Raw genomic sequence first — 14,840 nt, forward strand, 5'->3', positions numbered from 1 at the left:
AATATATAAATCAAATACCTGTTGATAGCCATTTGTGCATTTGCCTATAAGTATACAAAATTGTATTAAAGAGACATTTTGGTAACTGATAAACAGTCAAAGAGGATCATCATCTTCAACTTACTTATGGAAAGGATCTGAAATATGCCTCATAGTATTTGCTTGTATTCCAATTGTCCATTTTAGGTTTTGTGTTAATTTTAAGATGATAGGATATGATTCAAATGCTTCAAAGCATGTAGGGAATCTTCAATAATTAGTTTAACATTTGCTTCTCCCACTGCTTTTCATAACTACCATTGAAGCCTAAACAAAATCTTTGTTTTTAAATTCATATATCTTAGTGACCAGAGAGCAGTTTTCTGGTATAGGTCCAGATCAAGCTCTTACTACTTAGAGCTTCTTGTTTTGATATTTGTGAACAAAAATTGTTCCTGGATTTTTCCAATTCTCATTCTATACGCTTTCCTTGAATGAGTTCATCCACACCCATAGCATCAGAAATCTCCCACGCACCATCTTCCAATTATCTAAATTCTCCAGCATTATATATCCAAAAGAGGTGCTATATCCTTCAAAAATCTTTAATATCTTTTGCTCTCACTCTTGCTCTTTCTCTAACATAAACATATACACATACATGCACATACACACATACTCCTTCCTTTCCTCTCTTTCCCCAACCACAATCTCATGCCAGTCTGGTTGCAGAGCACATTATAACCCATCATTTACTTCAAGCAAAGTATTATGAAAGTGAATTTATAAAAGTTTTTCCCTCAAATCCTACATAGGTATGAAAAATATTATATAGATTTAGATATAGTTTAATAGTTGGCTTTTTGGCAGCTGGGGGATGGAGATAGGGAGTGATATAAAGGTATATGGAGAGACAAGGAGGAATATAAAAAAGTTCCAGTTTCTCAAGTCTTTGTGGGTCTATTACACCTGAAGATAAATAATTTAACCTCAAGTTTACTAATAAAACATTATACAAAATCTGTGCTATTTTGAAAGACTATATCATTTCAAATACAAATTTTTATCATAAGCCTTATTTAGTAACTTAATTTTGAAACTTAATTCTCTTAACATATGTTGTTCAAATTTTGAAAGAAGAAAAAAAAAAGGAAGAAAAGAAAGTTCCCAAATTACAATGTTATATTTCTCGATATTTTTCTCAATTTTTCTAGCATGATAGTGATTAATGATCCCTGACTCTAGCTGTCTCTTATCAAGTTCCTTCAGGTCCTGATTTAGAAAGTGAAGCTTAACCTTTCTACTGTTGATCAAGGGTATGCAGAACCTTCTGGATAATGACAGATTATAAATGAGGATTCCTCTAACTGGAAAGATAAAGGCTGAGCAGTAAGATAAAGACTTTTAAAATCATGAAGTTTATGGATAGGTAGACATGAACTTATTCTCAAAATTTTAGTCTGCTAAAATCAGGGGCACTTCTAGAGAATTACTTAAAAATAATGTAGAACTGTTAAATTGAAAATCATCTATTTATATAGAACAATAACTAGTAGTTCATGCATGTAAATAAATTCATTTTTAGATATATTCATAGATGATTAATCTATATTTGACTATGAAGATAAAATAAGAATGTTTAGAAATATGTCTAAATGTAGAGATAAATAAATTAGGGGGATTTTTACTTTGCCTATATACATAAAATATCTCACTGTACAGATTATTTTGTTGATCCTAAGAAGCATATATTTCATAAAAGACATCTTCACAAATGTGTGTGTCATCCTTGCGCAGGGGCCATGCTAAACTTCTCTGTATCGTTCCAATTTTAGCATATGTGCTGCCCAAGTGAGCACTTTAAAAGATATCCTCTATAAAAAAGTTTTCTTTGTGCTCTGGATGTTAGACATGAAGCCTAGAGGTCTGAGTGCTCTCAACTGAGCTTCGGCCATCCTCAGTGGAAACCTGCATGCTCTGAAAAAGATGTCCTCCCCACCCCCACTGGAACACTCACCAAGTCATCACCACAACTTGTTCTGTGACCATCTTATAAGGCTCTTAACAAAAAATAAACAAGACTCTCAAAAAAATAAAAAGACAAAGCAGTTTTTATTTACTTATCAGGCAAGTGAACACATGCCAGAAAAAGAAATACACTCAATAGTTCACTGAGGGGGTAAAATGTATACTTTTAAGTTCTAGAATGGTGGGGAAGTCTATGGTGGCTATGCTTATGAAGGAGTAAAAAGTAGCACTCTGGATGGAAAAGAATGTTCAAGGGCGACACACCGTAGTTTCAACATTTGTTATTCGTCATGAAATGTCTTCAGTTAGGTCCACTAAGAGTCTGGCAAACTTGAAATGACTATTTGTCTGGTCCTTTAATAATTTTACCTGGTAGAACCAGTTATGGGAAACATAATACCCATTTTAATATCTCCTCAGCAAGGTTACTCTAAGTGAAAAACTTTTATTATACACATTTATTCCTCTTATACTGATCTCCAGGATAAACTCCAAACTCTCACGTTACTCCTTATCACTTGGCTTTTAATCTCTTAATTTGATCTCATTCTCAGCTCCCAAACCCCTCAGGAAATCATTGCCACTCCCTAACAAAATACGCTATTTCCTCAACTTTTTCTTGTTCACCAGTTTAGAAATTTTTCCTTCCCTTCTTTCTCCAACTAAAACCTGACTTTTCCCTGATGATTCTGTATTGCTAAGATCCCTTAGGAGGTAACCGATTTTCTCTCATTCAACCTCAGACCATTGGGCTATTAGGTGTACCCTGTGCTCCTATTATCTCTTTTAGCCCATTTTCCTTGTTCTAAGATCCCCAGTTTTGAATCTCATGTCAACAGATTATGTAGTAGATTGAGTATTCTACTCCCAGTGGCTCGGGGTTTGCCAGGTTCTTTGCTTTAGCCAGTAAGGCAACTGCAAACATGATCTAAGCAGAGACTTCACAGTTTTCTTACACATGGGATTCACTCCATCTTGCTGCTTATGGGAAACCTGCACCCACTAGTATATGTGTAGGAGCTTAAGGCAAGCGTTATATAAAAAGAGACCCTTGGTCAAGTCATCCCCATTGCCCATGTACCTCCATCCAAATTCCAGACATGTGAGTTCATCTTAGATCATCCACCACAAGCTGAGCCGGTACAGACCAGAAGACTCTCCTAGCTGACCCACAGAACTGATGAGAAATAATAATTGCTTATTGTCTTAAAACACTAATTGTGGAGTGGTTTGTTACCTGGCAAAAAGCTAACTGATACCGATTATATCACCCAATCCTAATGCTAGACTATAAGCTCTATGTGAGCAGTTGTTTGTTTGCTTGTTTCCCCACTGCTATTGCCCCAGTGTTTGGAAAATTTTAGATTTTTCAATAACTTCTTTTTGAAAACATAAAAATGTTAAGAATGTTTTTAGATAAATATTGCCCTGAATTAAATATGAGGGAACATGTGTTTCCTCAATGGCTCACAGTACCTAAGAATTTGAATACACATACTGTTTAGACAATCATTTTACTAAACTTATAATAAACTTAATTATTTTTCAAGCTTCTGTTCTAAAATTGAGATACTGAAATAACAATAATAATGAGATGGTAATGGTTAATGATAATGATTATAGTATTAGCATAGTATTATAATAATTATTATTAATTGAAAAGCCCTTGATTCCTGACATTATACCATTTAATATTCAAGTGAAACTTATAAGATAAACATTACTTACCCCTACTTCATGAAAAAGACCTAATGCTTACTGAAATTAACCACTGACCCAAAGCTTCACAGTTAGTGATAGATTTTACATTCAAATCCGTAACTTTCTTATTCTAGGATATTTGTTACATTTTTTCTCTAATGTGAATCTTCTTTTTATCCCTGTTTGAAAACGCATTTTTGAGATAGAAGGTTATTTAGAATATTATCTGATTCAATTTCTTACTTAGTAGGTAAGAAAGCAGAGGAAAAAGGTCAACTAATGTATCTAAGAGGACACAGAGAATAATTCATTCAATAATGTGCCAGGAACTTACAGATTAGAAGTAAACTCACAAGTGGAAGAAGACAAGATATTTTCATTTATTGAGATTCTAACATAGTTTGGGCACTGGGAAGGTACACTTATACATGTAACCTGGTTTATTACTCACAGCAAAGTAATAAGGTAAGTGTATCATTTCTACTGGTGAGGAATCTCGGGTTCAGAATTCACTAGTAGTTAAACGCCATATCTGAAACCTGAAACCTAAACTCACTCCTATCTGAATTCTAATAGCATGCGTTGTCAGTAAATACTGCAGCAATCTGGGGTTATATTTTCTTATGGCATTTTTAACAGTGTTTTAGAAAGAAAGGCAGAGAATATAGTCTCTATTAAAAAAGAAATCTCCATGTCAGAAAACTGGGATTCGCTAATATTTTGAGTTAAACTGAGAAACAAGAGCCAGGTCAAAGGGTTGGGGGAGAAACATGTTGTTTTAAATAATGATTCAAAGAGCAAATTTTGTTTCTGAAATAGAATGTCAGTAAACTTCACACAGCTGATGAATATGTTAATATTATGATATAATTTCATTTTTTATTTTTGCAATAAAAACTACTACAAAATAATAACCTGAACATAAAATCAAGATTCTATTTATGTAGTGCAAATAAAATATTTAAGGATGTCTTTTGGAACATCGGGAAACACTTGTCCTCAGGATTGATAGTAATCGGTAGTTCATCTAATAAAACTTGGTTTCAGGGGCCATGCCCATCACTCATGCAAGTGGTGTTCAGTTCAGAGGAGGAAGACATGGGATGGGCAAGTTCTTCAGAACTTGCAGCATTTTATTTGTCCAACTATTCACTTCCCAAACCAGACTGTGAATTCTTTAAATGATGGCTATTAATGATTGATGGAAGGAAGGAAGGAAGGAAGGAAGGAAGGAAGGAAGGAAGGAAGGAAGGAAGGAAAGAAGGACGGAAGGAAGGAAGGAAAGAAGGACGGAAGGAAAGAAGGAAGGAAGGAATGGACGGATGGAAGGAATAAAGTTACCAGGTAGAAAGTTCAGCCCACTGGGAAGATAGGATATATCCTTGTCAGAGACAGGTCAGGATGATGCCTTATAAATGAAATTTATAAAAATGCACTCATAGGTAACATTAAAACATATATTACATCAGGTGAATCCTTGCTCCAGGTACTACAATTGACAAAAAAGATCACAAGTTATTTTTAAATTTTTATGTATTAAAATTATTTAAAAGAATATCAAATTAAAGTTCAGAATTTCTCATATTTACATGGATTTAGAGTAGTGAAATGTTAAAATACATTTTAATATACTGATTAAAACAGCCTCAAACTAGATGAGAGTTACCATTTTACATTAACATGTCAACACAATTTTAATTTAAATATATTTCCATATATTTTCATCAGAATCTTGTTAATATTCAAGTTCATTTACTTCCTACTAAAGACTTTATTTAGAGGTCATAGGAATATGTTAGTTGTAAAGTATGCTTACAAGAGTTGAAATTTCTTAATTAAAAATTTTAATTGAAATATAAAATGTGCAATGTACCAGTGGGCAAAACAAACCAGATATAATTCTTTTGTGTATCTTTGGAGACTGTTGTCTCTCTTCCCATTACACTTGAGAAGCTGGGAAGATAGGTTAGTATCCCCTTCAGTTCAATTTCATTTATTCCTATGATGGTAAATGATACTAGGAAATGCTATTTTTTTCTGGGGAAAATATAACTGTGGAAATCTATTATTTAGGTTGCTAATGTATGCAATTAGAGGCATATACCAAGCATTCAGGAATTTAAAACTTCATCTTTGGAGACATACTGGCAAGCAGTCAGGAAAGAAATTTTTCAGTTAGAATGTGACCACCAAATACTGTCTTACTGAGTGACAGTTCCATTATGAATTTAAGCCCAGGATATAAAAAGAGTCAATTGAACTACACATTCATCACTGCCTGCAGTTGTGGATGAGAGGAAAAGAACTTGTTAACATGGGTAGGTGGAGGTTATAGTTTCTAGGAGCTATTGATCTAGTTCTGTCTGTAACTTGATTACAGTCGAGGTGTGTAAGGGAGAGGAAGATTAGGAAACTGAGGCAAAAATAAAATAGAGATGATTCTTAAAAATATAGAAGGTTATGGACTAAATATATGGCATTTGGGAGACCAGATTTATTCCAAAGTAGAACTACAAAGACCTGCTTTTGACACTAATAAACATGTAATCAGTAGCAAACTATTTAAATTTTCCAAGCTTCAATTTCGTCATCTAAAAAAAAAAAATCAGGGTGTTTTTCATGATTTCAGTAATGGCATAAGCCAACATTCTGGTGTAAACCTAAGAGTTTTAACAAGATACCTCGGCAAACTTCTGACATAGACGGACATTTGCTTCATTGTCACTGCTTCTGGCAATTACTAACAGAATAGCGGCACCCTCAAATTCCACTAGAAGAGGTACTGGTTTTCAGGAGCACCAGTAGCATTTTCAGAGAGTATGATATCAGAAGGGGTGTGTGTGTGTGCGCGCATGCATGCACACACTGATGGGGGAGAAGACATCACTAAAGAGCGGTACAGAAGGGGAAAAAATGTCGCCATTACCAGGATCATTTCCCCTCAACCCACTTATTTTTATTACCTCATTTACTTTGGAGACCTAAACTCCCTAGAATCCTGAGCTCATGGAGGAGAATACACAGACTGCTATGGCTCTCAGTTCATGAGGAAAATTTACTGACCCATATCAGAGGAACAGACAATAAAATGTCTTAAATTCAGTGCAAAAGGGTTAACTTTGATAACATTTTATGTGGGTGATATATTTTTCCATTTGCCCTATGCTTTCAACATTCAACTTCCTCTTTCCAATCTCTACAACAATCCATATTTTATAAGTAGTGTATTATTAGAGGCAGGAAAAATAAGCAGGAAAGTGCAAAAGTTACCTCCAGCACAGAAATGTTGGTCTGTTATATAGTCTTAGTTGGTAGTCTCATTTTTTTGTGGACTTTTACAATCTCATGACAAAAAATATCCACACTTGGAAAAGCCTTTGGTTGTAACTGGATGCAAATGACATCTTAGAATAAAGTATATATCTTAGGAACATCAATAAATAAGAAAAACTAAAAAATTATACAATTATATATCAAATAGTAAAATCTCAGTATTGAAAATCATGACTAAACATTTAATTACAAAATGGAATGCAGGATGAGAAAATCATTGGATGAGGATCAGATGCAGTGATATTGGTACTGGAAATTGGTATGGACTGATATTAATGATAACATGCAAATTTTTAGAAACTTAAGCATTCAGATTTTCCAAAGATACAAAGGGAAAGGGAATATGTGCTAATAAAAGCTGTTTCTCTTGATCTTTAGGCTTGGTAAACATAATTCAACACAATTCCATTTGGGTATGCTTCTTAAACCCCAATGGGAAATCAAAACTTTAAAGAGATACTCATTAGAATTACATCACGAGAGGAGAATGACATCATCAAGATTGCAACAGAGGTCATTCCTGACTTTACTCCCTCTCACAAAGAGAACTAACAACAATTCATGGACAAGACAACAGTGAAAGAATCCTAGAACATGAAAGAGATGATGAGGTACCCTACTGCACCACAGAGACCAAGACAAACAACATTACAAAAGTGGAACAACTACATATTCACCATGTTGCCCTGCCCCGAGGCCAGGACAGCACCATACCAAGAGGTATTCATAGGCTTGGTTCCTCCAGTGGGAAAAGAGCCCAAAGTGGATGTCCATCTCCCCCAACATTGTGGGTTGCCTCTTAGGAGCCTCCACTCTAGTTTGACCTCACAGGGATTGCAGGGGAATCTGTAGGGCTCAACCACTAGGAATCTAAATGACATGGAGAAGGTGGGTAGGGGCTCAAAATGACCAGCACTCAGATCCTGGCAGACTGAGTTCCTACCAGCAGCACCCATGGAGCAGTCCCAACCAGCACTTTTGCTTATCAGCAGAACCAAGACAGTGGTATAGTCCGACCAGTGAGCTCAGTAGGGATAAGTTTGCCTGATTTAGGTCCTCAAACAAAGAGCTTTACTGGTTTACAAAATGGCCTGCCCCCACTCAGACAGGAAAGCTGAGTCATAAACTGGCTCACTGGTGAGTATAACTCCTGATCTCACCAAAAAAGCTAGTCAGAATGCCTGGTTGCTGTGTATCCCAACACTTTTGAGCAGAAAATATAACAGTTAGAGCTTATTGTTTGCAAAGCAAGGCCAGTGGCCCTCTTTAGCTAGGAAAATAGATTTGTGGGCTGGCTTGAGTCAAGACCATAAACAAAATTCTTGCTGGCCTTGGAAGCTGGTTCTCATGCTTTGCCTGAGCAAGGAAAGGAATTCATAATCCCACAATTACCAAAAACAGCCTTCAGCCCACCCAATCCATGGAACATTATTCAGCCATAAAAAAATGCAAAAGTCCTGTCACTTGAAACAACATAGAAGGACTTGGAGAACGTTATGCTAAGTGAAATAAATCAGACAGAGAAGACAAATACTGTATAATCTCACACATATGTGGAATCTTAAAAAATATCATAGAAAATGAGATCAGATTTATAGTTACCAGAGGTGGAAGGTTGGGAGAGGAAGAAATGGAAGAAGGTGTTCAAGGGTACAAATTTCCATTTACAAGATAAATAAGTACAGGGATATAATGTACAATATGATGACTGTAGTTAACATTGCTATAATATATATATGTATATATATTTATGTATATTATGTGTGTATATATATGTAAATATTGATAAGAGAGCAAATCCTAGGTGTTCTCATCATAAGAAAAAAATATTTTTTATCTATATGAGAAGACTGATGTTAACTAAACTTACTGTAATCATTTCACAATATATGTACATCAAGTCATTATGCTGTACACCTTAAACTTACACAGTGCTCTATGTCACTACCAATAAAACTGTAAAAAGAATTACATCACAAACCACATATAATACCTTATAGATTTTCCAGAATGCTCTAGGAAAATTTTAATTAAAAATCAGCGTATCATATTTTTATTACTGATGTTAAGTATCCTAGGATTATATGGCTTGGAGACCACTGGTTATAACTACAAAACATAAAAAAATAATATATACCATCCTATCTTTCACTTTTCCTGTGTCTTAATTAATCACATTATCCATGACATAGTTGATAAGACAGAAATCAGGAAACATGAAAAAAAATCAAGATTAAAGTAAAGGAAAACTAAAAGAATTGGGGGAAAAGATAAAAATCACCTTCATTAAGGCCTGGACAATTGATGATAAAATAAAACTCTTGCCAGATGTGTCATGTGACTATCTGATGTTTTTCATTAAGAGAGTCAAGTTAAGAGAGGAAACTGTTAGGAGAGGGAAAAAAATCACCTTTAGGAATTCACAAAGAGAGAAAAGATACATTTATAGTATACCACCAGATTTGGTTTTCAAGGGCTAGAGTTTATGAACTAAAATGAAAACCAATTCTATTCATTCAAAAAAAAGTTATTTTGAGATAGCATGGACTACAGAAAAGCTAACTGGTGTATTTTAACAGCTTACTAACTCATTTTGTCCCTTAAACAATAAAATCATTATGTTCATTAGGCTGGGTAACTCTTAAATCACAAAATAATCGCCACATTATCCCAAATTTTCAAAGGGACATTTTTTTTTTAAGTAGACTCCACACCCAGCATGGAGCCACACATGGGGTTGAACCCACAACCGTGGGATCAAGACCTAAGTCAAGATCAAAAGTCAGACACTTAAACAACTGAGCCACCCAGGCCCCCACAAAGGGACATGTTTTTAATGAGTATGTACATACTATCATATACATAGGAGGAGGAGCTACAATCGTGTCTTGGGCAAATCCAGAGAAATTAAATTTGGGCCAAGGAGTCTATGAGACAAGTTTTTATTGAGCCCCAAAGGCTGTAAAAACCTCAATAGAAAGAAATAGATAGCTATGTAGAAATCATGGGCAACCAGCAGTGTGATATGTGTATGTGTCCCATTTAGGGAGAGTATTAAAAGTTCTCCGGCAACTAGAAAAATTATGTCTATATGAAAATTAACATTATTGTCAAAATATTGGTGCTTAGTGTCATATACAGTTTGCTTCATGATTAAACTTTCCAAATCCTAGAAAACTGTGGTATAGGATAGACACCGTGATAACAAAGTGCTTATGAATGCTGGCCCCCAAATTTTGTTGCTCTGTGACCCCAAGTAAATCATTTGACCTCTCTCTGTCGTATTTTAATTATCTGCAAAACCAGGATAATGACAGTACCTCCCTTAGGTTGGCAGAAAATGACACATGTAAACTCCAACATCCCATTTAATATATCACTCGTGTTTATGAGCTCACTAAGGATACTGAGTTTCAAAAGTTTCATGGCTTAGGTATCAGATTAATGTAAGGAATGCCTAACAACTATAAGTTTTGTTTACTTATTTAAATAAAAGCTAAGCTTGTAGTGTTATAGACGTAATATATTTGTCAGACTTGATAGCTGATACGGGGCCATAGATCAGTGTGGTGTTATGGTTAAAAGCATAGCTTTGTGATCAGGCTGACCTGAGTTCAAACTAAACTTCATTTCTCTTATCTATGAAATAGAAATAATAATAGTACCTACTCCATAAAGTTGCTAGGAGTATTAAATTAGATTTCCCTAATAAAATGCCAAAGGGTATAGCATATAATAAGGAATTGCAACAAAGTTGTTCCTCTTTATGAGTGAACATATGAAGCCGTCTAAACACAACCCTAAAAACCTTTGAGTGCTGACATTTCCTATTGTTTTTTATTACCTAGCTTCCTAATTGATTTTCATACAGACTTCTAGCCTTTGGTAAAGGTAGCTCACATCATTTGGTTGATCACAAACAGGGGTGCCAATAGAAAACGACATGCTGAGAATGGTTTTGATTTTACGAAGTTTATAAGACTGGTGATCTGTCAACCATAAATACAACAACATAACTGCATATTTGTATTTTGGAAGTATTTACTTCTCTATACTATGAAGAAGCTTCATTTTATATTGAAATTATTAGCCACAGCTGATGCTGCAAAAGCGCAAAAGATCTAAATCCATTTTCTTGTTACTTAGAATGCAATTTAAAGTTCTTTGACACATTTTTTTGTTGTTTAGGTCCAAAATGCTTGTCGGCAACTTGTACAATCATTTTTAAATATTTTAAACTTATGTCAGTGTGGTAGTGAGCAAGATTGCTTTCTAACCACAATGGATTTCTTCCACTTGTGTATGTCTTTTAAAATTACTATTACTTTCTTATCCTTATGTTAATATTTTTCTACATTTATAACACTTTCCCTTTGTCAATTTTATGCTTCCTTTTCAGCTCATGCTTTAAGTAAAGGTGACCTTTAAAATACATAAGTTTCCATAATGGAAAATGTAATCTTACTAGAGAACATCTACATGAACTAAGATTTCCTAAGGAAATGCAGGTCACTGAACTTCATTTGTGTAGGGCATTTTGAAATACAGGAAATAGAAATGTGAATTAATTAAATACCATTTCCTATGCTGTGCTCACATAAATAATTAAACTAACCAATACAACTGTTCTCAAGCTATAGTAACCTGATTAACTATCCCTCTAACTGTTGCACATTGTTTGCACCATGCTATAAATCTGCATCATACATTATTTACAATTTTCTACTTCACCCTTGTTTAAATGCCAATCATTAAAATGAACTGTGAAAGTTACTGATGAAACATAACAACAACAAAAAAAACAGCTATACATTGTTCTTAAAGGAGCACAGGGGTCTGGATTGTTAATTGGGTAATGTGGAGTTTAATACTTAATGAATTTTTATTATCAACAATTTTATTTTAATAAAGGGAAAAATGTGTCTATAATCACTATATATGATGGCCTCTATATCAAAGTCAAGTTTGAGACCAAGTTTATATCTCATACAAGTCTGTCCATATTACCCTGAAGGCAGTTATTCCAAAATTCTATGAAGTTCATTAAGGTATCCCTTTATTTTTTCAAATGATAACTGTGCAAGAAGCTTTCTTTGTTCCAAAGGCTCTGTGATATCCAATGAGATCATTGGAATAGGAATGGTGAAGAATACAGGGTCGGTTTTGGTAAGTGATACCTAGAGGTAAGGGAGGCAGAGTGTAGAGTCTAAGATTACCGCTAGTTTTCTGAATCAAACCTCTGCGTCAAAGGAACTTCTAAGCAAATGCTGACAAATTACCATTTCCCTCATGAACTCACTTCTCCCTCTCAGGGGAGCTCTCAGAGCTCTGATCTTGTCCACCTTGATTAGGCAATTTCCTCTACCAAATCCCTCCATGTGTGAGGTTCGAGTAGAGTCATTTGGTCCATTTTCTCAGACTGTTTACCTCACCTTAACCCCTCTGCTATGATTTTATGGCCAAAAAACTAATAGAGGGGAAAAAAATTAAGAAAGAGGGAGTAGTAACGATACATTTTTAAGTAAAAAATCTCTAATGGACATGGCAATTCAAAACCTGTGAAGCCTTTTTAAAGAAAAGTTTAGTGAAATCATTAGAAGATAGAAAATGAGTATAGAAAATCACCTAAAAACTGAAACCCTAGTCCTGTAACAGGACAAATACTCCACAAGGTCATGATTTCCTTATTTCTTACTAGTCTCTTCTCAACTCTTGATGTACCAGAAATACTGACCTGCTTATAACTCTCTGCACTCAGCATACTGTGATATTACCTTTGTTTTGATTAACACTCTGTCCTTCAACCAGAATATCCTCACCCCTTTCCTCAGCTGGATAAATCTGATCTACTATTTATAACCCAGGTCACTGAGCACCACTTCTAGGAATTCTTCCTTGATCTCACTGGGCTAAGTGCCCCATGGTGCTCCAATTCATACTGTTCATGTCTCTACATTTCTCTTACCACACTGTTTTTGACTATTTGTTCATGAGGCCTGCTTTCCTCTATTTCCCCTAGACTATGAGCAGCTTGAGGGATAATTTCTCATTTATCTTCATATCCCCAGGACCTAGCACTGTGACTTGGAATGTTGAATAGATGAATAAACACTGAATGAATCATCCTAGAGTTAGAGAATTAAATATGCTCATTTATATGTCCTATCACTGGTACAGATTCTACTGAGAGGAAAATAAGTATTAGGAAGGGTTGGGAGAATTTGGGAGAAGCTGGAGAAGCTGCAAAACTATTTCTAAGGGAGTTAAATGATTAGGGGTACTGGGAAGTGAGCTATAAATGAGGAAGTATGGGGAAAGAGTCATGTATTAAAGTTTATAGCGGTGAAGTTTCAATTGATTATAAAATATTGGTGTGTCCATGAGAGGTTTGCTGAAGTGGAATGGAGGAGATGATCAATGGATTTGAAGTTATCAAAGAACAGTGAATTTATGATGCTGAAAACTGCATTCTTCATGATATTCAATTCAGTTAGGCTAATGGCAGGAGTGGGATGAAGAGTGAGAACTCTGACTACTCCTCTATAAAGGAGTTTACAGATAAAGTTAATTTCTGTGAGAAGTCATATGGATTTGAACTGAAGTAATAAATTTTAAAATTTTCTAGCGACTTGGGCCATCTAGATTACAGCAATTCTTTCTCTTTCAGCATAAAGGCATGCAGGTGGCCCACATACTAACTCTCAGGGATTGACTGGTTAATCAGGCAATGTAAAAGGCATTTTTATGTCCTCATCACATCTCTTCAGCCCTCCATCTAATCTTTTATGTCTCATCACATCTCTTCAGCTTCCTCAAGGATGCACTACCAGGTCTCCCTGCTTTCCTGACTCAAGACTTTTTCCAAATGGTTAGAAGATCATTTAGCCCATGTACATGTGCTACAGAGAATTGCAGGGATAGTTAGCTTCCACCTACCCAGAGAAATCCTCAACCAACAAGGAGCAGAGCTGATGGATGAACACCACAGCCCCCTCTCCTTCAGTGACAAATTCAGATGTACAACCTGTTTCCTCCTGAGTTACCCGGTGACAATGAGTCAGCCGTTGCAGGCTGAGACTTTTAATGGAAATTCTCTCCATAATGATAGAAGAATTTGAGCTGTTATTTGGAATCTATTTCACCCAAATCTGTGATGTATAGAAATAAAAAATGGATTACAAAGAAACTAAATGATTTATTAAAGATTAGTAGATTTCAGGACCAAGCTAGAGTTCTTTTCATTGTAAAGAACAGAAACGTTTAGGGAAAAAAATCTGTTTAAAAGAAAATTCATGAAATATATGCAATGAGCAGGCAATCATTGCCTTTGTAATGGAATGCATCTTGTAAAATACGGGAAATTCTCATCTACCCAAATTTACATTATAAAGAACATACATGTGTTTTGTTAGCTGATCCAATATTGTTATCTTCCCTTGCCATTTTGACAAGAAATTATAATCAAATATGTAATTTATATTTGATTATAAGCACCTGTTAGAATAGCTATTATCAAAAAGACTAGAAATAACAAGGGTTGACAAGGATGTAGAAAAAAGAGACTTGTGCACTGTTGGTGAGAATGTAAATTGGTGTGGCCACTGTGAAAAAATTCAAAACAGAACTACCATATGATCCAGCAATTTCACTTCTGGGTATTTATCTGAAGAAAATGAAAACACTAACCTGAAAACATGTATGCACCCCTATATTTATTGCACCATTATTTAGAATAGCCAAAATAAGGAAACAACTTAGTTTTTCATTGATGGATGAATAAAGATGTGGTACAATACAAT

General features: G+C 35.0%; 1 non-coding gene across 1 annotated transcript; it reads right to left on the reverse strand.

Annotated features, from left to right (window-relative positions):
* Nucleotides 1-1,734: 1,734 nt before the first annotated feature.
* Nucleotides 1,735-1,838, reverse strand: LOC123860611 (U6 spliceosomal RNA). The gene has a single exon (XR_006794739.1). It is a non-coding gene; the product is annotated as a U6 spliceosomal RNA (small nuclear RNA).
* Between the last annotated feature and the right edge of the window lie 13,002 nt (nucleotides 1,839-14,840).

The sequence above is a fragment of the Mirounga angustirostris genome, unplaced genomic scaffold, assembly GCF_029215605.1.
Source record: "Mirounga angustirostris isolate CCGP_5_RB_7025 unplaced genomic scaffold, mMirAng1.0.hap1 SCAF_4, whole genome shotgun sequence".
Taxonomy (NCBI): Eukaryota; Metazoa; Chordata; class Mammalia; order Carnivora; family Phocidae; genus Mirounga; species Mirounga angustirostris.